The 24,747-nt window shown below is 45.4% G+C and overlaps 1 pseudogene; it reads left to right on the top strand.

Moving 5' to 3' along the window:
• The first annotated feature begins 15,380 nt into the window (after positions 1-15,380).
• On the top strand, positions 15,381-21,905 carry LOC141145594 (E3 ubiquitin-protein ligase TRIM39-like; annotated as a pseudogene).
• The last annotated feature ends 2,842 nt before the right edge of the window (positions 21,906-24,747 follow it).

Here is a 24,747-nt window from a genome sequence, read left to right as displayed (position 1 = left end):
CATACGGTGTCCCCACTCCTCATACATTCCTCTCACACGGCCTCATCACTCCTCATACATTCCTCTCACAAAATGCCCCCCACTTCTCATACATTCCTCTCACACGGTGTCCCCATTCATACATTCCTCTCACCCGGTGTCCCCATTCATACATTCCCCTCACACGGTGTCTCCTCATACTCATACATTCCTCTCACACTGTGTCCCCACTCCTCATACATTCCTTTCACATGGTGTCCCTATTCATACATTCCTCTCACACTGTGTCCCCATTCATACATTCCCCTTACATGGTGTCTCATCATACTCATACATTCCTCTCACACGCTGTCCCCACTCCTCATACATTCCCCTTACACAGTGTCCCCACTCCTCATACATTCCTTTCACATGGTGTCCCTATTCATACATTCCTCTCACACGGTGTCCCCATTCATACATTCCTCTCACACGGTGTCCCCATTCATACATTCCCCTCACACGGTGTCTCCTCATACTCATACATTCCTCTCACACAGTGTCCCCACACCTCATACATTCCCCTCACACAGTGTCCCCACTCATATATTCCTCTCACACGGTGTCCCCATTCCTCATACATTCCTCTCACACGGTGTCCCCACTCCTCAAACATTCCTCTCACACGGTGTCCCCACTCCTCATACATTCCTCTCACACGGTGCCCCCACTCCTCATACATTCCTCTCACACGGTGTCCCCATTCATGCATTCCTCTCACACGGTGTCCCCACACCTCATACATTCCTTTCACATGGTGTCCCTATTCATACATTCCTCTCACACGGTGTCCCCATTCATGCATTCCTCTCACACGGTGTCCCCACACCTCATACATTCCTTTCACATGGTGTCCCTATTCATACATTCCTCTCACACGGTGTCCCCATTCATACATTCCTCTCACACGGTGTCCCCATTCATATATTCCCCTCACACGGTGTCTCCTCATACTCATACATTCCTCTCACACAGTGTCCCCACACCTCATACATTCCCCTCACACAGTGTCCCCACTCATATATTCCTCTCACACGGTGTCCCCATTCCTCATACATTCCTCTCACACGGTGTTCCCACTCCTCATACATTCCTCTCACACGGTGTCCCCACTCCTCATACATTCCTCTCACACGGTGTCCCCATTCCTCATACATTCCTCTCACACGGTGTCCCCATTCATGCATTCCTCTCACACGGTGTGCCCACTCCTCATACATTCCCCTCACACGGTGTCCCCACTCCTCATACACTCCCTTCACACGGTGTCCCCACCCCTCATACCTTCCTCTAACATGGTGACCCTCCACCTCTTCATACACTCCTCTCACAGTATCCCCCCTCCTCTGTTCCTGTGGTGGGGTCTCTGGGGTGCCTCCTCTCACCTAGGGAGTAGAGTTCCACCAGCTCCCTTCAGGGCTAGGCCAGGTCACTCTGAGCCATCAGCAAGAGCCAGGGCTTACTGTTGGCTCTTCCGTGCGCTGTCCTCACCATCTTCCCAGCCAGCCAATTGGAAAAGCCACCATCCCCTGTTCGCCTCCCGATTGGGAGCAGGTTCAAAAGGGGATGGGAAGCTCCGACCAATGGAGAAGGGTGAAAACTCTCCACTCATACATTCCTCTCACATGGTGTCCCCACTCCTCATACATTCCTCTCACACGGTGTCCCCACTCCTCATACATTCCCCTCACACGGTGTCCCCACTCCTCATACATTCCTCTCACACGGTGTCCCCACTCCTCATACATTCCTCTCACACCGTGTCCCCACTCCTCATACATTCCTCTCACACGGTGTCCCAATTCATACATTCCCCTCACACGGTGTCCCCACTCCTCATACATTTCTCTCACACGGTGTTCCCACTTCTCATACATTCCTCTCACACGGTGTCCCACTCCTCATACATTCCCCTCACAGGGTGTCCCCACACCTCATACATTCCTCTCACACTGTGTCCCAATTCATACATTCCCCTCACACGGTGTCCCCACTCCTCATACATTTCTCTCACACGGTGTTCCCACTCCTTATACATTCCTCTCACATGATGTCCCCAATCATACATTCCCCTCACACGGTGTCTCATCTCATATATTCCTCTCACAAAATGCCCGCCACTCCTCATACATTCCTCTCACACAGTGTCCCCACTCATTTATTCCTCTCACAAAATGCCCCCCATTCCTCATACATTCCTCTCACATGGTGTCCCCACTCATACATTCCTCACACGGAGTTCCACTCCTCATACATTCCTCTCACACGGTGTCCCTACTCCTCATACATTCCTCTCACACGGTGTCCCCATTCATACATTCCTCTCACACAGTGTCCCCATTTATACATTCCCCTCACACGGTGTCCCCATTCATACATTCCCCTCACACTGTGTCTCCTCATACTCATACATTCCTCTCAGACGGTGTCCCCACTCCTCATACATTCCTTTCACACGGTGTCCCCACTCCTCATACATTCCTCTCACACGATGTCCCCAATCATACATTCCCCTCACACGGTGTCTCATCTTATATATTCCTCTCACAAAATGCCGCCACTCCTCATACATTCCTCTCACACAGTGTCCCCACTCATATATTCCTCTCACAAAATGCCCCCCCACTCCTCATACATTCCTCTCACACGGTGTCCCCACTCATACATTCCTCACACGGTGTTCCACTCCTCATACATTCCTCTCACACGGTGTCCCCACTCCTCATACATTCCTTTCACACGGTGTCCCCATTCATACATTCCTCTCACACGGTGTCCCCATTCATACATTCCCCTCACACGGTGTCCCCATTCATACATTCCCCTTACACGGTGTCTCCTCATACTCATACATTCCTCTCACACGGTGTCCCCACTCCTCATACATTCCTTTCACACGGTGTCCCCACTCCTCATACATTCCTCACATGGTTTTCCCACTCCTCATACATTCCTCTCACATGGTGTCCCCACTCCTCATACATTCCTCTCACATGGTGTCCCCATTCATACATTCACCTCACACGGTATCCCCACTCCTCATACATTCCTCTCACACGGTGTCCACATTCATACATTCCCCTCACACGGTGTCCCCATTCATACATTCCTCTGACACGGTGTCCCCATTCATACATTCCCCTGACACGGTGTCCCCATTCATACATTCCCCTCACACGGTGACCCCATTCATTCATTCCCCTCACACGGTGTCCCCACTCCTCATACATTCCTCTCACACAGTGTCCCCACTCATATATTCTTCTCACATGGTGTTCCCATTCCTCATACATTCCTCTCACATGGTGACCCTCCTCATACAATCCTCTCACAGTAACCCCCCTCCTCAGTTCCTGTGGTGGGGTCCCTGGGGTGCCTCCTCTCACCTAGGGAGTAGAGTTCCACCAGCTCCCTTCAGGGCTAGGCCAGGTCACTCTGAGCCATTAGGCAGAGCCAGGGCTTACTGTTGGCTCTTCTGTGTGCTGTCCTCACCATCTACCCAGCCAGCCAATTGGAAAAGCCACCGTCCCCAGTTCGCCTCCTGATTGGAGGGAGGTTCAAAAAGGGGGTGGGAAGCTCCGACCAATGGAGAGGGGTGAACAGACTCCACTCATACATTCCTCTCACACGGTGTTCCCACTCCTCATACATTCCCCTCACACGGTGTCCCCACTCCTCATACATTCCCCTCACACGGTGTCCCCACTCCTCATACATTCCTCTCACATGGTGTCCCCACTCATACATTCCTCTCACACGGTGTCCCCATTCATACATTCCCCTCACACAGTGTCTCCACTCTTCATACATTCCCCTCACACAGTGTCTCCATTCCTCATACATTACTCTCACAGTGTCTCCACTCCTCATACATTCCCCTCACACAGTGTCCCCACTCCTCATACATTCCCCTCACACAGTGTCTCCACTCCTCATACATTCCTCTCACACGGTGTCCCAATTCATACATTCCCCTCACACGGTGTCCCCACTCCTCATACATTTCTCTCACACGGTGTTCCCACTCCTTATACATTCCTCTCACATGATGTCCCCAATCATACATTCCCCTCACACGGTGTCTCATCTCATATATTCCTCTCACAAAATGCCCGCCACTCCTCATACATTCCTCTCACACAGTGTCCCCACTCATTTATTCCTCTCACAAAATGCCCCCCATTCCTCATACATTCCTCTCACATGGTGTCCCCACTCATACATTCCTCACACGGAGTTCCACTCCTCATACATTCCTCTCACACGGTGTCCCTACTCCTCATACATTCCTCTCACACGGTGTCCCCATTCATACATTCCTCTCACACAGTGTCCCCATTCATACATTCCCCTCACACGGTGTCCCCATTCATACATTCCCCTCACACTGTGTCTCCTCATACTCATACATTCCTCTCACACGGTGTCCCCACTCCTCATACATTCCTTTCACACGGTGTCCCCACTCCTCATACATTCCTCTCACACGATGTCCCCAATCATACATTCCCCTCACACGGTGTCTCATCTTATATATTCCTCTCACAAAATGCCGCCACTCCTCATACATTCCTCTCACACAGTGTCCCCACTCATATTTTCCTCTCACAAAATGCCCCCCACTCCTCATACATTCCTCTCACACGGTGTCCCCACTCATACATTCCTCACACGGTGTTCCACTCCTCATACATTCCTCTCACACGGTGTCCCCACTCCTCATACATTCCTTTCACACGGTGTCCCCATTCATACATTCCTCTCACACGGTGTCCCCATTCATACATTCCCCTCACACGGTGTCCCCATTCATACATTCCCCTCACACGGTTTCTCCTCATACTCATACATTCCTCTCACACGGTGTCCCCACTCCTCATACATTCCTTTCACACGGTGTCCCCACTCCTCATACATTCCTCACATGGTGTCCCCACTCCTCATACATTCCTCTCACATGGTGTCCCCACTCCTCATACATTCCTCTCACATGGTGTCCCCATTCATACATTCCTCTCACACGGTGACCCTCCTCATACAATCCTCTCACAGTAACCCCCCTCCTCAGTTCCTGTGGTGGGGTCCCTGGGGTGCCTCCTCTCACCTAGGGAGTAGAGTTCCACCAGCTCCCTTCAGGGCTAGGCCAGGTCACTCTGAGCCATCAGGCAGAGCCAGGGCTTACTGTTGGCTCTTCTGTGCGCTGTCCTCACCATCTACCCAGCCAGCCAATTGGAAAAGCCACCGTCCCCAGTTCGCCTCCCGATTGGGGGGAGGTTCAAAAAGGGGGTGGGAAGCTCCGACCAATGGAGAGGGGTGAACAGACTCCACTCATACATTCCTCTCACACGGTGTCCCCACTCCTCATACATTCCCCTCACACGGTGTCCCCACTCCTCATACATTCCCCTCACACGGTGTCCCCACTCCTCATACATTCCTCTCACATGGTGTCCCCACTCATACATTCCTCTCACACGGTGTCCCCATTCATACATTCCCCTCACACAGTGTCTCCACTCTTCATACATTCCCCTCACACAGTGTCTCCATTCCTCATACATTACTCTTACAGTGTCTCCACTCCTCATACATTCCCCTCACACAGTGTCCCCACTCCTCATACATTCCCCTCACACAGTGTCTCCACTCCTCATACATTCCCCTCACACAGTGTCTCCACTCCTCATACATTCCCCTCACACAGTGTCTCCATTCCTCATACATTACTCTCACACAGTGTCTCCACTCCTCATACATTCCCCTCACACGGTGTCCCCACTCCTCATACATTCCTCTCACACGGTGTGTCCCCGCTCCTCATACATTCTCCTCACACGGTGTTGCCATTCATATATTCCTCTCACATGGTGTCCCCACTCCTCATACATTTAACTCGGTTAAATTGATGATAGGCAACTCCTATCCTCATATTGATTAGTGGTTCCAAATTATTAATAACTACTGCAGTAGGGAACAGACACAAAAGATACGCTCAGCATCTTTCCAAATAACTGTTCTGCTTTATTATGACGCAATTGAAGGTTTTTATACACATAATTATGTAGGTATCACATTAATATTACAATTGTACCTTTATGGTAACAAGGGGAGTTACATAGGCAGGCTAATTCTAATCAGGACTGGAAAGAATGTAAACATGTACTGAAAATTTTATTAGTGCTGTGTGCACAGTGAGGGCCGTGTGCAATACATACAAAATACAATACAATTATATACAGAACTTACAAATTTCCATTACAACGCGGGTCTGTCTTTGCCAACTCCAGCTCCATGAGAAGATCACTCAGATCTTGGAGCTTGCGATAGTCTTTGTTCCCTATTTTTTGGAAGTTTTGCAGTCTCTTGGATACAGTGCTTTCTATGGCTTCAGAGCTACCATAGGCTTGCTCAAGTCTTGCCCATGCAGCAACAAGACCTGCATCTGGGTGGTCAACACGCACTGTTCTCAGTCTTTTAACATGATCTGCAGATTCTGGTCCCAGCCACTTTATGAGCAAATCAAGTTCCTCCTTGGTAGTAAGGTTGAGATCAGCAATGGCAGCTTGGAAGGTTAATCTCCAGGCCCTGTAGCTCTCCAGACAGTCATCAAACCTTGAGAGGGTAGTGTTAATGAGCTCACGGTGTACTATATATCTGGCAAAGTCATTCAAGTCTGATCTCTCACTCTTAGGTGCCAAAGTAACTTGTGGAATCCGTCGGGTGTGAAAGTTCTCTGGTGAAGTAGGGTGAGGTTTACCAAGATTAAATGATGTTGCAAGAGCGTTTAACTATGGTGTAGTCCCTAAGGCTTGTGCTGGCTGTGGCTTGAGCTGCGGTTTGTCCTTGGAAGTCACCTTGTTGTCAGCAAGAGGTGATGCGGTTTGTTGCATAGATGCACTTGTGTTGTAGACTTGAAGAGGCGCAGGCATTTGGAGCTGAGAGGTTTCTGTGTTGAGAGTCAGAACAGTATTGTTAGTAAGACACACAGGAGATAACTCTGTATCATTGCAAGTATTATGCTTTAGTACATATTCACTGGTGCGTTCAACTGGGTCTTGCAGTTCCGCTGGGATGGACCAGTCTGAGTTAGCACTTTCTTCCATTGCTTGTTCGAGTACTCTCAGCCTTTCTAGGGCAGCTGCTTCTTCCTTTTCCATTTGCAGAATCTTTAATTGAGAATCTGCCTCTGCTTGCTGAGCTTTCATCTTTACCTTTTGTTCTGCTCGTTGAGCTTTCATCTTTACCTCTATTTCTGCTTGTTGAGCTTTCATCTTTGCTTCCTTTCTGGTAAAGGAGCTTTGCACTTTATTTGCTTCCAGACTTGCACGGGCCTCTATTAGCTTGTCGCTTAATGTTGAACTTCTTTTTTTTTTTTCTTTTTTTACAACTATTAAGACACTAGATACAAGAAAATGCAATAAACTGAAAAAAAAAAAAAAAAAGGGGTCAGGCAATGTTGAACTTCTGGAGCGAGAGGATCAGTGTGCTTGGTTGATGTGGATGTGTGAGATCTGGTCTCCTGCAGTTGAGCAATGTGGAGTTCTGCCTTACACTGGGCATTTTGCACTAAGAGATCCCTTTGTTGTTTTAGTGTATCAGCCCTGGTCAGTTCTGCTGAAAAAAGCTGTGTATTTTGCAAACAGCCACTGGTAGCATTCGTACGCGGCAGATAAGCGATCTATAGAGTCTCTTAGTTCAGCTGGGTGATCATTCAAGTGTGACAAAACTAACATGCAGGTTGAAGTTCTGTCCCATAAGTCTGACAGATTGTTGGAGAACTCATTTCTAGTGGCTTCATAGTTTTCTCTGAGTTTATATGTAGGTTTTATTGTACGTTTGGGTCTTACACTCTGTTCGGCAATATCTGCAGAATCTGCTCCCTGTACATCTGCGAGTTCAGAGGCATGATGAATAGTTCATCCACAAAAGGGTGCTCAGAGTCTTGTCTAGACATTTTTCAAGTTTTTTCAAAAAATGGTACTGTCTCTTTAAGAAGGCGAACAACAGCTTAGACAGGTGGGGTAATGCAGTTCAATGTAGAGAAACAGTTTTTAACATTCACATGAGGTGCAGTAAACTCGTGCGACCATGTGCTTCACAAGATGGCGGATGGCACTGAGCTTGATTGCAGATCAGGCGCACACATATACACAGCAGGCTGTGGGAATTCAATACATCTTTTGACTATTCTTACTCCGATTGTTGTGAAGCGACTATCCCTTGTGAGACCTCCATGCCTGGCCTGTATAAGATATAATCACTGAGGACAATCCTCATCAGATAGTTTGAACTCACCAAATACACAAGATGTTTTTTTTCTGAACATCAGGTTACAGCAGATGACAGGATACAAACAGATGAATAGGTTGTAGTATTTATGCGGTCAAAAGATGATATTGTCTGTAGCTTACAATGCAGAATACACGTGCCCTGCTACATGTGGCTTGTTGCTGCATCCATGACACAGGAAGTACAATAACAGAAAGAAGGGTGGAGCATTACATATAAAAGGAAGTGTGTAATAACATAAGGGAAAATAAACTTGAGAAAACAAGTGCATTACCAGAAAAGGTCACTAGATGGCAGCATGTGAACTAAATATAAACGTCCATAGAAAATGGTTAGGAAAACAATCTATATAAATTTTATGCCCTGTTGGGGCAGCGCAGAAGGAGTTTGGAACGAAGTGTGGGAACTACAAAAGTTTTACCTGGAGGAGGCTGCGTGGATCGGAACTGAGTAGTGGCGAGAATGGAGGGATAGAGGGATGATGGGACCAGGATCTAGGTGAATCTCAGAATCATTGACATCAAACGACCTGGACAAGGTTTTGGCACGAAGGTTTTTGGCACCTGGACGAAAGGTAATGTTGAAGTTGAAGTGGGCAAAAAAGAGGGTGCAGCAAGCTTGGCGTGGGTTCAAGCGTTTTGCGGATTGCAAATACTGCAGATTTTTATGATCAGTATAGATGATAATACAATTAATAGCCAGTAGCTCACGACCCCCAATGGTATAGTTCTTTTCCGCATCTGAAAACTTCTTGGAAAAGAATCCGCAAGGCTGAGACTTGCCCTTCTGAGCTTGGAGTAGGAGAGCACCGACTCCTACTGAAGAGGCATCAACCTCCATAGAAAAGGGTTTTGTAATGTCCGGACGTAGGAGAATTGGGGCGGCGAGGAAGGCTGCCTTGAGTTTGTGGAAAGCATTAATGGCTTCAGGGAACCAGAGCCAGGCATTGACACCTTTGCGGGTGAGAGATGTAATAGGGGCTACCAAGGTGGAATAGTTATGAATGAATTGGTGATAGTAATTGGTGAAGCCCAAAAAGCATTGGATGGCTTTAAGACCAGAGGGCTGGGGCCACTCAGAGATGGCCCGAAGTTTGGCTGGGTCCATGAGGAGGACCTGATACGAGATTATATAGCCCAGAAATGGAACTTGTGTTTGTTCAAATAGGCACTTCTTCAATTTAGCATATAGACACTTGTCCAGTAGTCGCTGTAGCACAGCTTTAACATGGAGACGATGGGTGAGGAAGTCTGGTGAGAAAATAAGAATATCATCCAAATATACAAAAACACAGACATACAGAAGGTCGCGGAAGATCTCATTAACCAGGTTTTGGAAGACAGCTGGGGCATTGCATAAGCCAAAGGGCATCACAAGATATTTATAATGTCCGTCCCTGGTGTTAAAGGCGGTCTTCCACTTGTCTCCTTCCCGGACTCTAATTAAATTGTAGGCCCCTCTAAGATCCAATTGGGTAAAAACATGAGAACCTCGCTGTCTGTCAAAGGGTTCTGAAATTAAAGGAAGAAGGTGTCGGTTCTTCATGGTGATGCTGTTAAGGCCCCTGTCGTCGATGCATGGACTGAGTGAACCATCTTTTTTCCCTACAAAGAAAAACCCAGCTCCAGCAGGTGAGTTGGATTTCCTGATGAAACCCTTTCACAGGTTTTCCTGAATGTATTCAGACATGGCTTGTGTCTCTGGGATAGATAGAGGGTAGACTGGGCCTCGGGGAGGAGAGGTCCCTGGTAACAGATTAATGGAGCAATCATAGTCTCTGTGAGGAGGAAGGCGATCAGCAGACTTTTTGCAGAAAACATCTAGGAAGGACTGATATTGGGAAGGCAACATGGGAGTTGTGGAGGTTTCAACCTGAGGAATGGAGTGAGGTGGTAGTACCTTGGAAACACATCGTTGCTGACACTGAGGACCCCAAGCCAATACTTGTCCAGAGTTCCAATCAAGATGCGGGGAGTGTTTCTGCAACCATGGAAGACCCAGAATGATGGGACTGGAGGCTTTAGGCAGAATTAGGAAGGAGATTTCCTCACCATGCAAAACTCCAATGTGTAACGCAATAGGAGGGGTTTTAAACTGGATGGGGCTCATTGGCAAGAAGGAGCCATCTACTGCTGTCACGGAGAGGGGTATAGCCAGGGCAACAAAGGAAATGCCCAACTCGGAAGCCAAAGATTGTTCAATGAAATTCCCGGCTGCTCCAGAGTCCACGTATGAAGAGAGTTGGCATTTTGAGCCCATTGGATAGACATGGGTAGGGTGAAACGAGAGAAGCTGACAGAATTAAAGGATCGGTCTAGATCACCTCTCTCCGAGCGACCTAGACCCTGGAGTTTCCTGGACGAACTGGAAGGAGTTCAAAAAATGTCCTTTATCGCCACAATAAAGACACAAGCCCAAGCCCATGCGCTGGGCACGTTTCTCTGGAGTGAGGCGAGTTCGCCCAAGCTGCATAGGTTCTTCCAACATTTGAGAGGTTGAAGACAGAGAGGGTTCCACAAGTCTTTGGACTACCTGTGCTGGATGGCCAGCAGAGGGATGACTGGATCTGGATCTCTCCAGGGCCCACTCCTGGAAGCGAATGTCTATTTGAATGCTCAATGCGATTAAATCATCAAATGTGGTAAGAATAGTGCGTCCTTCGAGTTCATTCTTTACACGCTTAGATAGGCCTTGCCAGAAGGTAGTGGTAATAGCCTCATTATTCTATTTGCGTTCACCAGCCAGCGTACTAAATTGAACTGCATATTGACCGACTGTCATTCCTTGCTGACGAAGACGAAGGAGCGCCCCAGCAGCAGAAGACACTCTGCCGGGCTCATCAAAAGTTTTCCGGAAAGTATCCAAAAAGGCCTGGAGGTCAGAGGTGATAGAATTCTCTCGTTCCCAGAGTGGGGAGGCCCAATCGAGAGCATCACCAGAAAGGATAGAGATGATATATGCGACTTTGGTGCGATCAGTTGGAAAATGGTGGCTGGAAAGTTCAAAGTGGATGGAACACTGGTTAATGAAGCCATGACAAGCCTTAGGGTCGCCAGAAAAATTAGGTGGTGGCGGCAGATGCAAGCAGGGATTGCCAGGTGTAGCAGGTAACACAGGAGCGGATGAGGCAGAAACAGGAGCCGAAGGAGCTGAAGTTGCAGTGACTTGCAGATGATCCAGGCGGGAAGCAAGATCCTGTAGAAACAGCATTATTTGCTCTTGATCTGCTTGCTGGGAGTTAAGTCTCTGAACTAGATGTTGCATTTGGTCCCCGGTCAGTGGCCGACTCTCTGAGGAGCTCATGGCTTGAGCAAACTGTCACAGTGCTACTGATGTGAGCCCACAGGTGAGCAGGTGACACGGTGGATCTAAGGGCTAGCCGGTATTCTGCCAGGGACCCCCTCACGAGGGTTTGGGCTTAGCTGCATGCTGACCTCAGGTCACGACCCCCAGGTTCAGCCTGCTCGCAAGGAGAGTACCAGAAGACACTGTCAGATACGGATGGATGGATGAAGCAAAAGGAGAGCCAGATAGCGAGCCAAGGTCAGGGCAGGCAGCAGACAACGTAATCAGGAGAACTAGCCGAGTCGGTACACAAGAGATCAGTTCACGAGAAGTCAGGTTAAGCAGGTTACACGAAGGGCGCTCAGGAACAAGTGTTGCTCAAGCAACCAGACACTGGTCTGAGTGGAATTTAAATAGAGAGGCACATGCGAGGCTGGACAGGAAGTATCAGGAAGGAAGGATATATTAAGCAACAGGTCAAGCCGGCGACCCCCATAGCTGCTGAGTGCAGTGAGAGCTGAAGACAAGCTTGTGGCACCACAGGTGCCAGCCGACCTACAGCAGTAAAAGGTAAGACACATATCAGCTCCGCAGCTGATCTGTGACAATTGGCATCAGAACTTGGAGTGAAACTAAAATTGCCATGTCTTGTAGGCAGACAAGTGCACAGATTCAATTACAATGTAGAATCAACAAAAGAATACTACAGGAAATCATTAAATTAGGGAAATATTCCCTCGCTGGACAACATTATTAATGATTTAAATGCTCGTTTTCCAGAAAATTTGATGCAGTTGCTAGATTCAAATCTTGATGATTGCAGTACTTTTTGGGAAAAAAATGATACGTTAAATATAGTTCTGTAAGCAACACCTTATTTTCTAGCAGTGCCCCTCCCGAGACTAGACTCTGGAATCTGCCCCTCGTTGTAGCCTTTCATTAATGAGCCTTTGCGGGAAGCCCATCCTATTAGCTCTCACTGTACCACATGCTGGGGTCTTCCTCCCATGAAGATGTATAAAAATTATCCACATATAAATAGTATCCCTTTCCAAGGAGTGGATAGACTTGCTCCCAGAAAACTTTTCCGCTGACTCCAATGTACTCTGGGCATTCAGGCGGATGCAGTTGGGAGTCCTTCCCTTTGTATACCAGGAAGGCGTAGATTTACCCCGTGGCTCGGTCACAACGTTTATAGAGCTTAACCCCATGTTGGGCCCTTTTGCTGGGGATAAACTGTTTGAAGCCCAGCCTGCCTTTGAATTTGACTAGGGACTCATCCATGGAGATATTCTGGTCAGGGGTATATAACTGGGAGAATTTTTCAGACAAAAAATTTTGAAGTGGCCGAATTTTAAATAATTTGTCATAAGATGGGTCATTTCAGGGAGGGCACTGAGTGTTGTCATTATAGTGGAGAAACTGCATAATCATAAGGTATTTTGACCTTGGCATAATGGATGAGAAGATTAGCATGTGGTGGATGGGGTTGGTGGACCAATAGGAGTATATATATATTTTTTTTTAGTCCCATGTTGAAAGTTAGGCCTAAAATTTTTTTAAATTCCTCCACGGTGAGTTCTCTCGACTCGAAGGGATGGGCATAACTAGAACCAGGGTTGCTTGCTATGAACAGTTGTGCATAGAGGTTGCACTGGGCCATGATGGAAGATAGTAGGTCTTCAGTAAAAAATGTATTAAAAAAAACTATAAGGGCAAAATTATCGGTTTTCACCTGGATACCTGGCTGGGCGGTAAAAGGGGGGAGATTTGGTGCTCCTGAAATGGGGGAAAGCCACAGAGGGTTTTGAAGGCCATAGAGAAGGCTGGCATGGGTCCTAACCCTTTGGGGCTGAGATGACAACCCACTAGTGCTTGGCCTTTGATGCAGTGGTACGCAATTTCTTGTGGATGGCACTGCGCTTCAGGTGGATGGCCATGCGCTTGAGGTGACGGGGACTGCGCTCGAGGTGGATGCCACTGCTCTACTTGTAGGAGGCTGATGCGGCCAGAATGCCTTCTTTTCATTGGCTCCGATTTTGTAGCAGACCTACTGCTTAAAAAGGGTTCATATGCTAAATCAGAATTGGACGCAGACTCAGAAAGCTCTCTGCTGCTCTCATCGCTCAGGCTAAGAAGCTGGTATGCTTCCTCACTGGGAATTGTTTTTCTTGCCATACTGGTGACTGTGGGCTGTGGTGAGATAGGGACACTAGGACAGATGTGGCTGCACTGATGGGTGCTGATGAGTGTGTTCTAATGAGGCTGCACTGATGGGTGCTGATGAGGGTGCACTGATGGGTGCTGATGAGGATGCACTGATGGGTGCTGATGAGGGTGCACTGCTGGGTGCTGATGAGGATGCACTGCTGGGTGCTGATGAGGGTGTTGATGAGGGTGCACTGGTGGGTGCTGATGAGGGTGCACTTATGTGCACTGATGAGGTTGCACTGATCTGCACTAATGCACTGCGGCTGCATTGATTCGCTGCCACTGATGTGCACTGAAGAGGCGGCACTGACGGGCGCCGATGAGGGTGCACTGATGAGGTTGCACTGATGTGCACTAATGAACTGCTGCTGCACTCATTAGCTGCCACTGATGTGCACTGATGAGGCGGCACTGACGGGCGCTGATGAGGATCTACTGATAGGGTGTCACCGATGAGCACTGTAGTTGCACAAATGTAGCACTGATGGGCAGTGTAGTGGCACAGATGCGCTCTGTAGTTGCACTAATGTGGCACAGGTGGTACTGACGTGGCACTGGTGTGGCACTGATGGCACAGATGAGCACTGTAGTGGCACTGACATGACACTAGTGGCACTGTAGTAGCACCGATGGCACAGATGGGCACTGTAGTGGCACCGATGGGCACAGGTGGCACTGATGTGTCACTGGTGGAACTGTAGTGTCCCACTGATTTGGCACTGTAGGGGCACTATATTGGCACTGAGGTGGCGCTATAGGGCACTGCTGGGCATAGATATAACAGGTAAAAATCATAGTTGGCACTCTGACTTCTCTCCTCTCCACACACACTGTATCGGCGTGAGGAAAGGAGAGTTGGTTGGCAACAGGTTAAAAGTGAATTTATCCTTCAACTCTGAAAAATATTTTGTTTTGCACAGAACATCTAAAACACATTAACTTCTAAGCAGCTATTGGCACGGCATAACTAGCTCAGTGTTGGTTTTGTCTGAAGTCCTTATTTCCAAAAAATGCAAAAAAGGCTACAGCCTCTTAAACACAATTGGATTTTCCGACAACACATGTGTGATGGCAGGGTTTTGTCGGATAATCCGACCGTTTGTATGCTTCATTGGATAATTGTTGTCGGAATTTCAGACAACAAATGTTTTATAGCATGCTTTCAAATTTTCCGACAACAAATGTGTCTTGTCGGATTATTCGATCGTGTGTACACAAGTCCGTCTTAAAAAAATTCAAAAGTACAAACACGCACGCTCCGAACCAATGCTAACCATAAGACAACATTCGCAGAAGTTGCCCAAAGGGAGACGCTAAAGAGCTGAAAAACCACGTAGTTTCGTGTATGTTGGCTGAAAAAGTTCTGCCGTCTGTATGCAGAAAAAGTTCGCGGCCAACGCCTTTCGCACAAAATTCCATGGATTTGTCCGATGGAAATCTGATCGTGTGTACGAGGCTTAACAGTCACTACAGCATGTGACCAGAACACTCCCGTGCTTGGAAATATCACTTCATCTTATAGACCTTCACTTTGTTCACATACTTTCTGCAGATATCAGTTGGAAGATCAGATCAGCCCCACCCTGTGCTGAGAAATGTGAGACGTGTCCTCTGGTTTCTGAGTGTTGGAGACATTCACTTTCATTTCTCTCTTCTGCTGTCAGAAATGGCGTCTGCTGATGTGAGACAAGAGCTGGACTGTTCCATCTGTCTGGAAATCTATAAGGATCCTGTAATGCTGAGCTGTGGACACAACTTCTGCCGGGTCTGTATTGATCGTGTGCTGGATACACAGGAGGGGTCTGGAGATTATTCATGTCCTCAGTGCAGAAAAAGGTCTAGGAGTCGTCCTACACTGCAGAGGAACATAACACTGTGTAATATAGTGGAGGCTTTCCCATCTACTCATCCAGATCAGAAGAAGACTGGAATCTTCTGTACACAATGTATTCACTCTCCTGTACCTGCTGTAAAATCCTGTCTGATGTGTGAAGCTTCTCTGTGTGATAATCACCTGAGAGTCCACAGCAAGGCACCAGAACATGTCCTAACTGATCCCACCACTTCCATGGAGAACAGAAAATGCTCCATCCATAGAGAACTTCTTAAATATTACTGCACTGAGGACTCTGCCTGTATCTGTGTGTCCTGCAGGCTGGATGGAGAACACCGGGGACACAAGGTGGAGACTCTGGATGAGGCCTCTGAGAAGAAGAAACAGAAACTGAGAAATGTTCTGCAGAAACTGATGACAGAGAGAGAGGAGATGGAGAAAAGAGTCCAGAGTCTGCAGGATCGCAGGAGAAAAGTACAAGAAAAATCAGCCGGTCTAACAGAGAGAGTCACTGCCCTGTTCACAGAGCTCAGGAGACATCTGGAGGACCTGGAGAATAGAGTCCTGAGGAACATCTCCAGCCAGGAAGAACAGATCTCACAGTCATTGTCTGATTTGATTGATCAGCTGGAAATAAAGAAGGAGGATCTGTCCAGGAAGATGGAGGACATTGAGGAGCTGTGTAACATGACTGTCCCAGTGACTGTCCTACAGGAATCAGACACAGGGGACTTGTGTGATACTGAGGAGGGAGATGATGAGGACAGAGAGAGACATGATAGACTCCTCCATGATGGAGGGGATCTGGATGTGTCTGGAATCTCACACACATTACACACAGGGTATCTGATATGATAAAAGGGGTAAATGTATCCTTCTATATACAGGAAGCTTCAGACATATTACTGGATGTGAACACAGCTCATAATAATCTACAGATATCAGATGACATGAAAACTGTATCCTGGTCAGATATAAAGCAGAATCGTCCAGAAACACCGGAGAGATTTCAGTTATGGTTCCAGGTATTAAGCAGTCAGAGATTTTCCTCGGGGCGACATTACTGGGAAGTGGATGTCAGTGAGGCAGAAAATTACAGAGTCGGGATGTGTTATCCCAGTATAGAGAGGAGAGGAGGGCAGGCAGTGATTGGATATAATAACAAGTCCTGGTGTTTGTGCAGGTATAGCACTGGGTGTTCTCTAATACATGACAATAAAGAGATCAGATTATCTCCCGATCTCTCCAGTAACAGAGTCAGGATCTATGTGGATTATGAGGCCGGGCAGCTGTCCTTTTATGATCTGTGTGACCCGATCCGACACCTCCACACCTTCACCACCACCTTCACTGAGCCCCTCCATGGCGGGTTACGTGTATGGAAAGGTTGTATAAAGATCTCTGGGGGGTCAGGAGACGTGTAAAATAATCATATTACAGGAAATCTGAGCTGAATCTGGTGAGATCTGGTGAGAAATGTCAATCTGGTTCATAGGATGACACAGTTTGTACAGACAACGTATTTCTTCAATCGGTGGATCTGGTAGATCTCAGCACAGGAGAGTCTCCTCCATCACTTCCACATCCAATAATCAAATGGGGGATTTGGGGGGGTTATTTAGTGTTAGGCTGACCATACACCATACAATCTGATTGTACAATCTCCTTTAGATCTATCATCAGCTATGTAGTATACGGGCCTGTCTGATTTTTAACTAATTCAAAGCTCTGTTTATCTTCATATGACATCGTTTTGGTAAAGATATATGATATTCGGTATGGTCCGCTTTAGATTTACCAAAAATATAAGGACACCCATACATTATCCATTCATATTGTATCCAGGCAAGTACTGGCACTACATAGTTGATGGTAAATGTAAAACAGGTTGTACAATCAGATTGTATCGTGTATGGCCAGCTTTAGGGGTTATGTTAAGGTTAAGGCTCTGTTTCCACTAGTGCGACTTTTCATGCGACTTGGGACTGAAAAGTCGCATGACAAATTGTTTCCCATGATTTCCAATGAGTACCGTTCATATCTGTGCGACTTCAAGTCGCAGCGACTTCAAAGTAGTCCCTGCACTACTTTGGTCCCACTTTGATGCGACTTGAGGTCTATAGATACAGGCATTGCTCCAAATCGCGGTAAAAAGTCGCGGTAAAATCGCGGTAAAAAATCGCGGCAAAATCGCGCGACTTTGGGGACGCACTAGTGGAAACCTAGCCTAAAGGTTAAGGTTACATTTAAATATATTAAAGATTAATTTAAAGTGTTTTAAAAAAAATATAACTAAAAGGAAAAGCTTTTTATTTAAATTTTAAATAGAGTGTGGAAGGCGTAGAGCCCCTGTCAGGTTTTTTATTGAAGTCTGTGGTCCCATTAGGGAGACTCACCCTCTCTATTTGTCCTGTTTTATTGATATCACAGAGAGTGAAAGAAAATCACTAATTTAGGGTTGTCATCAGAACAGGAATAAAGGGGAAATCTTCCATTGGGGACACTAGTTCTGGTGACACCCCAGGATCCTCACTTTGGAAGGATTTCCTCTCACTTCCTGTTTGGCTATGGGACAGGAAGTGAAGGGAAATCTCCACAACAAAAACTGACAGGGGTTACTCTTACTTTATCTCTATCTCTCACTCTATCCAAAAAGAATAAAAAAGGTTTTGCCTTTTGTTATACTTTAAGGTTTAAGGATGCGTTTAGTGTTAGGTTTAGTATTTTGAAGTGTTCATTTTCTGATTTTGTTTCAAATATATATAAAGACATTCTTTTTTTTAAAGTTTTGCTATAGTAGAGAAGGGTTAGAACCTCGGTCAGTTTTTTTTTACTGCCTGTGCCCCCATTGGGGAGATTCCTTTTCACTTCCTGATCCCAGAGACACAAGAAGTGAGAGGAAATCTCTCCAAGGTCAGAGGAATTCTCCTCTTCGATCGGTGTCACCAGAACACATGTCCCCATGGGAAGATTTCTTCTCATTTCCTGTTCCAAGTTATGAAATATCTGATTTCCAGCACTTTCTGTGTCAGGGGTCACCAGGAGAAATAAACAGAGAGAATCTCTACAGGGGGGGGGGAAGACAGCAATAAAAACCAGACAGAGGTTCTAACCATTCACCCCTATATCTAATACTATGAACAGTTTTGAGTTTAGATATGTTTAGGTTTAGAAATCAGAGACATGTGGGGAGAGACTTAAAGGCAAAACTTTTTTTTAGTTGAGCGGAAAGGGATTAGAACCCCTGCCAGTTTTTATTGCTGTCTGTTCCCCCCATTAGGAAGATTCAGCCTCTATTTGTCCTGTTTACCATTATCATCAAAAGTGAAAGTAAAAGAAGTTCCCAAATTTTTGGTTGTCCCCCAGAAAAGTAATAGAGGGGTGCTGGTTCTGGTGACCTGGGGGGTTCCCAAGGAATTCCTTTAATTTGCACAGATTTCCTCTCACTTCCTGTTTGGCTATGGGATAGGAAGTGAAGGGAAATCTCTGCAATGGAACACAGATGGCAAGAAAAAAAAATCTGATGGGTTACAACCTTCCCTTACTCTATCCAAAAGTAAAAAAAAAAAATGTTTTGCCTATAGTTCTACTTTAATGTTAATTTGTGGTCAGGCTATGGACAGTTGAATATTTACATATTAATAACAAGCAGGAAATAGGCCATAAAACAAGACCTCACTGATCTCTGGAGCTGCAGGTACTGTGGAGCAATTCATCCTTAAAGTTCACAAATGGAGTTAAAACATTCAGATGTTCTGTAATCACTTTCCACACAATTGACATTGTTACTATGTCATAGAATGTGTAACTTTTCTCCATGTTTTTCAACATCATCTCAGTAAACATTTATAAAAAAAATAAAATAAAGTTCACAATGAAAGCAGTGACATTGTTTAGGTCGGGTCTCAGCACTCTGCTCTCCCCTCTCCACGTACACCTGATCTGGGTTTAAATGATAGATTAGAAGGCTGAGAGGTTGTTATCTCACTGCTGGGAGGGGGAGCAGGTACAACAAAATGAACTGGCTTAACCACTTCAATACCGGGCCTATTCTGGCACTTCTCTCCTACATGGAAAAATCATCCTTTTTTTTGCTAGAAAATGACTCAGAACCCCCAAACATTATATATGTTTTTTTAGCAGACACCCTAGGGAATAATATGGCGGTAATTGCAACTTTTTATCTTGCACGGTATTTGCGCAATAACAAATAACAAAACAGTAAAGTTAGTCCAATTTTTTTTTGTATAATGTGAAAGATGATGTTATACTGAGTAAATAGATACCTAACATGTCATGCTTTAAAATTGCGCACACTCATGGAATGGCGCCAAACTTCGGTACTTACAAAATCTCCATAGGCGACGCTTTGAAAATTTTTACAGGTTACCAGTTTAGAGTTACAGAGGAGGTCTAATGCTGGAATTGTTGCACACGCTCTAACGCACACGGCGATACCTCACATGTGTTGTTTGAATGGCGTTTACATATGTGGACGGGACTTACATGTGCGTATGCTTTTGAACGTGAGCTACCGGGGACAGGGGCATTTTCAATTTTTTTATTTTGCTTAATTTTTTTTTATTTTTACACTTTTTTTTACATTTTTTTTTGATATTAAGGAATATAAACATCCCTTGTAATAGGAATCTATTGTGACAGGTCCTCTTTATGGACAGATGCGGGGTCAATAAGAAAGCATGAGATTGATAAAAAAAATTCACTGATCTCATGCTGACAGCCGTGGTCGCGGCTTTGTTTATTTCCAGGATCCCGGGCATGATGTCATAACATCACGCCCAAGCCTCCGACGGTCATAGAGATGACTGGTGACCATCTGGTCACCGGAAATCTCTATGGTCATCTTCCAGCACTGGCCGATTCTTTCTCCGGGTCCCCGATGGCAGAGCCCGGAGAAGCACCGGATGGCGGCGGGAGGGGGGGATGTCTCCACCCGTCGCCTATAAGAACGATCAAGCGGCAGAACTGCATGGTGCACAGAATCGCCGGCTGGAAAGAATGATATCTGAATGATACCTGTAGCTGCACCCATCATTCAGATATCCCCTCACAAAATCAAGGACGTCATATGACGCCCTAAGGTATTGAAGTAGTTAAGGCCCGCACACACAATCGGATTTTCCAACAACAATTGGAATGCTAACCATAAGACTACATTAGCAGAAGTTGGCCAAAGGGTGGCGCTAAAGAGCAGAAAAAAACACGTTGTTTCGTGTATGTTGGCTGACAAACTTCTGCCGGCTGTATGCGGAACAAGTTCACAGCCAACGCCCTTCGCACAAAATTTCACGGATTTGTCAGATGGAAATCCGATCGTGTGTCCAAGGCTTTGGACTAGGATTTCAATGCTTCTGCTGGGAGCTTTGGGAACAAATTCCTCCCCAGTGTGTGCAGCTACAGAGGTCAGTGGGGGATTGTTTGCTGCTTATGAAGAACCAATGTATACTTGACTGCCAATGGTTCAATTTCATATTTTTCGGTAACATATAATCATTTATTATTGATACTTTGATAAATTAGGCAATTTTTGTCATGGAAATGATTTAATCATTTATTAGAAGTGAATATATTTATAATGAAGGTGATATAGTGGATCAGATACTTTACTGTGTGATTTAGGTTTTCTATTTGTCAAAGATGAACTCCAGGCCAACAGCTGAATATGAATCTGAAATATAAATACATGAAATGTTTTATAGGATTTTTTATTGAGTTTAACCAGTTTGTGATCTCGGCACCACTGCCAGACAGCCCATCCAGGTGACCTCACTTTTCTCTACTGCAGTTAAATAATACAGCTTTACTGTTTTTGGATCAGTATTAAACCATTGTTCTTAGTCTCCCTGGTTAGTGAGAAGCTTCTCTCGGGGTCTTTGTATGACAAGTTATAGAACCTCTGATGTATCCGGTCCTGCTCAGTGATATTTGGGCCCCGCGCTGTGATGGGTCGTGTGTGACTTTCAGCAGCTCAGGTGATGACAATGTAACAAACGTCTTGTCCTAAAGTATCTGATAACAGAGAAGAATAGACGGCACTCACCTATATAACAAATATACAACAAATGACACATAACAGGAGCCAGGATGATGGATTATTATCTGATAGATTTAGAATTTGGAATCTTTTATATTTCTTCTCTTTATAGTGTATTATATATTCCATATCATATAAAGAATATGTCAGTAAATCTCGATGATGGTCCATATATCTGTATAAATTCACCAATAAAAATATCAGAAGAGATTGTTGTGATGTGATGTTTGATATTCTGTGACAATTGATGGCTGTAAAGGTCAGGAGGTGATAAAGGAGATAAAAACGGACCATTGTCTCTTGAAAAACCAATGGAAACTATTGAGAGATAACTTTAAATAGAAAACGTTCTTTAAAATTCCTTCGAGGTAAACCTAAAAGGCAATTGCCTACAAAATTTTGGCAAAAAAGAAAATAAAAAATTTCAGACAAAATTCACTGAAATTAACAAATCAGTCTTACTAAAAAAACCAATTGGGTCCACCAGAACATAGCTTCATAATATACAGAACACTATAGTAGACATGGAACTGTTCCCTGATTGGCTGAATAAAATTATTGAGGAAGCTTCGTAGCCAGTGAAAATTGTTGGCTTAATGATGTATCAGATTTTTTTCCAATATGGAACCCAATTATGAGGGGGTACAAAGGCGTGTTATTATTATTGTATAATTTATTTATTCTGCGCTCACCAAAAACTAAATATGTGAAGATTTGATCAAAAATTAAAAAGAAGGGGGGGACTTTTGGACTTTTTAGGCACAACTTCAAAACAACTAGTTATATATAAAAATCTAATTTTATTGATTTAGAAAAATACGTAGCAAAAAAAGAAACAATATTAAAAACACAACACATGTATATGTTCAGATAATTGCTATACAACACCATCTAGAGTATAAGATTATTCGGACATCTGGATGGTTGTTCCAAATATAGGTCAGTCCGAAGAGGTGGTTAAATAGCAAATCCGCAATCAGCTCATGTCATGTGGTTGTTTGATGCTCGACATGTTTCGCGTGTGGGCCACGCTTCTTCAAGAGCGATGACAGTGTATGTTATAGCTATCAGAGTACATAACATTACAATTTCATGGTTAGTATATACATGTATACATTTATATAGAAAACAGGTGTCTATGGTGACACCACATATACTGTACAAAGAGAGAATGTGTACTGGTTCAGACAGGGTGGCAATGGGCGTCAAGACCTAAGCGGTGCTGAAAGGCTGCTATGGGGGCGTGCACAACATAATTTTGAATGATACTTAAGGAGTGGTACGGTAAAGAAGGTTTATGGACTAAATGAAATTGAAGTAACCTCGACGTGTGAAAAAACAGAAGAGAAAATAGACAAGGAACGAAAGAGAAAAATAGAGAAAAAAAAAAGAAAAAGAAAAACGTGAAAGGCAAGAAAAGGGCAACCCAAGGAAAAGGAGAGGAGGGGGAGGGGGGGAGGGGGGGGAAAGAGGGAGAAAAAGGAGGAAGGGAAGGGAGAGAAGGGGGGGGGGGAAGGAAAAAGGAAAAAAGGGGAAGGGGAGGGGGGAGAAAAGAGGGGGGAGGAAAGGAGAGGGGGGAAAAAGGGGGAAAGACCAGAAAAAGGAGAGAAAGAGCAGAAACACAGTGTAAAAGAGGGGATACTCACATTTAGAACAAATGTAAAATCATAAAAGGGGTAATAGTCCGCAGGTAAGGAGGAACCAGATGACTGGCAGTATGGTGAATATGCATGTCAGGGTAGATATGTTACTGGTACTAGCTATTTTTATATAGACCTGTTCCTAGAAAGAGAAACAGTTGATTTTTAAAATGGAGAGTTAGGAATGTAAAACATGTAGATTTTAGGTAATCTGGTCCTTACTATAATGTGGGACACTCACCAATATTCATCTTATAAATAAGAATCTATAGTCTGTATGCCCCTGGGTTCCGCGATGGGATGCAGGCAGTCATAGACCGTTACACAGGTACCAACAGGTACTGTATTGTCAAAGATGGACTACAGGTGGTTTATCCTGAAGTATAAGCAAAGTAGACAAAAAAAGGGGGGGTAAGCTAGTATTTGGACTAAAGAAGAAACAGACATCCAGCAGTAGCAAAGTCCTAATGGCTGATGCTGTAATGAAAAGTACCTGAATATAATGAAGAGAGACCTGTGGCATACGATAACCTCCTGGAGCAATAGCGGAATGCACACTATGTTAGGACGCTGTCCTATTTGTGTGCCCGTCCTGTCCGTTGTCATCCAATCGGCGGCGCTGACGTGACGTCATCCGGACCGGCCGAATGCTAACCGTGCGCTTGCGCCCAAGCCAGCCGGGAGAGCCGTCAACAAGAACGACGGCGCTTCCAGTGGGGAAGCAGCACATGCCCACTATGAGCTACAACAGCTGGTAATCAGCCAGCTGATGTGCGCGCCACATCAAGGAAGCCCGATGCGGCGCTGGGCGGCCGCATAGCAGCCAAGAACGCACCACCAGGTGGCGCTCCCACAAGCCGCACCTGTAAGAACTCAGCACACAAGGGGAAAATATTTATCATTAAAAAAAATTTGAAAAACAAGCTTTATACCATAAGGCATTACAGATAATTCTGTTATTGCATATATATACCTCAATATCTATATTGTTCGTATGTTTACTTTGCACGTAAGCACCAATGGACCTCAAATCGAGTCTGTGTATATAAGTAAATCTCTTTATGGGTCAGAATAGAGAAATGGACCTGTATGTATCTTGGCCCTTGCTCATTATTCCCAAGACAATGGATATACATAGACTGTGATCAGAGCCTGTATAGCTCAGTGATCATCACAAAAAAGGTTTATAGGACTGCGCCTCATTGATGCCAGGGGCCCGAGTCGCAATCAACCGTTCTATCCAAAGAGTTTCTTGTCTTAAAATCTGTTTGTCCCAGTCGCCACCTCGGGGGCTCCTTGGAATCACCGCTAGGGCAATGAAGGAAACCACCGAGGTGTCGAATCTGTGATAGAGGTCCAGATGCCTGCTCACAGATGTAATCATTTTTCCTCCTCCAGAGTAATATATGTGATCC

Source organism: Aquarana catesbeiana, linkage group LG05 (genome assembly GCF_042186555.1).
Source record: "Aquarana catesbeiana isolate 2022-GZ linkage group LG05, ASM4218655v1, whole genome shotgun sequence".
Taxonomy (NCBI): domain Eukaryota; kingdom Metazoa; phylum Chordata; class Amphibia; order Anura; family Ranidae; genus Aquarana; species Aquarana catesbeiana.
Note: the sequence above shows the minus strand (reverse complement) of the source record. Positions and strands in the feature narration are given on the sequence as shown.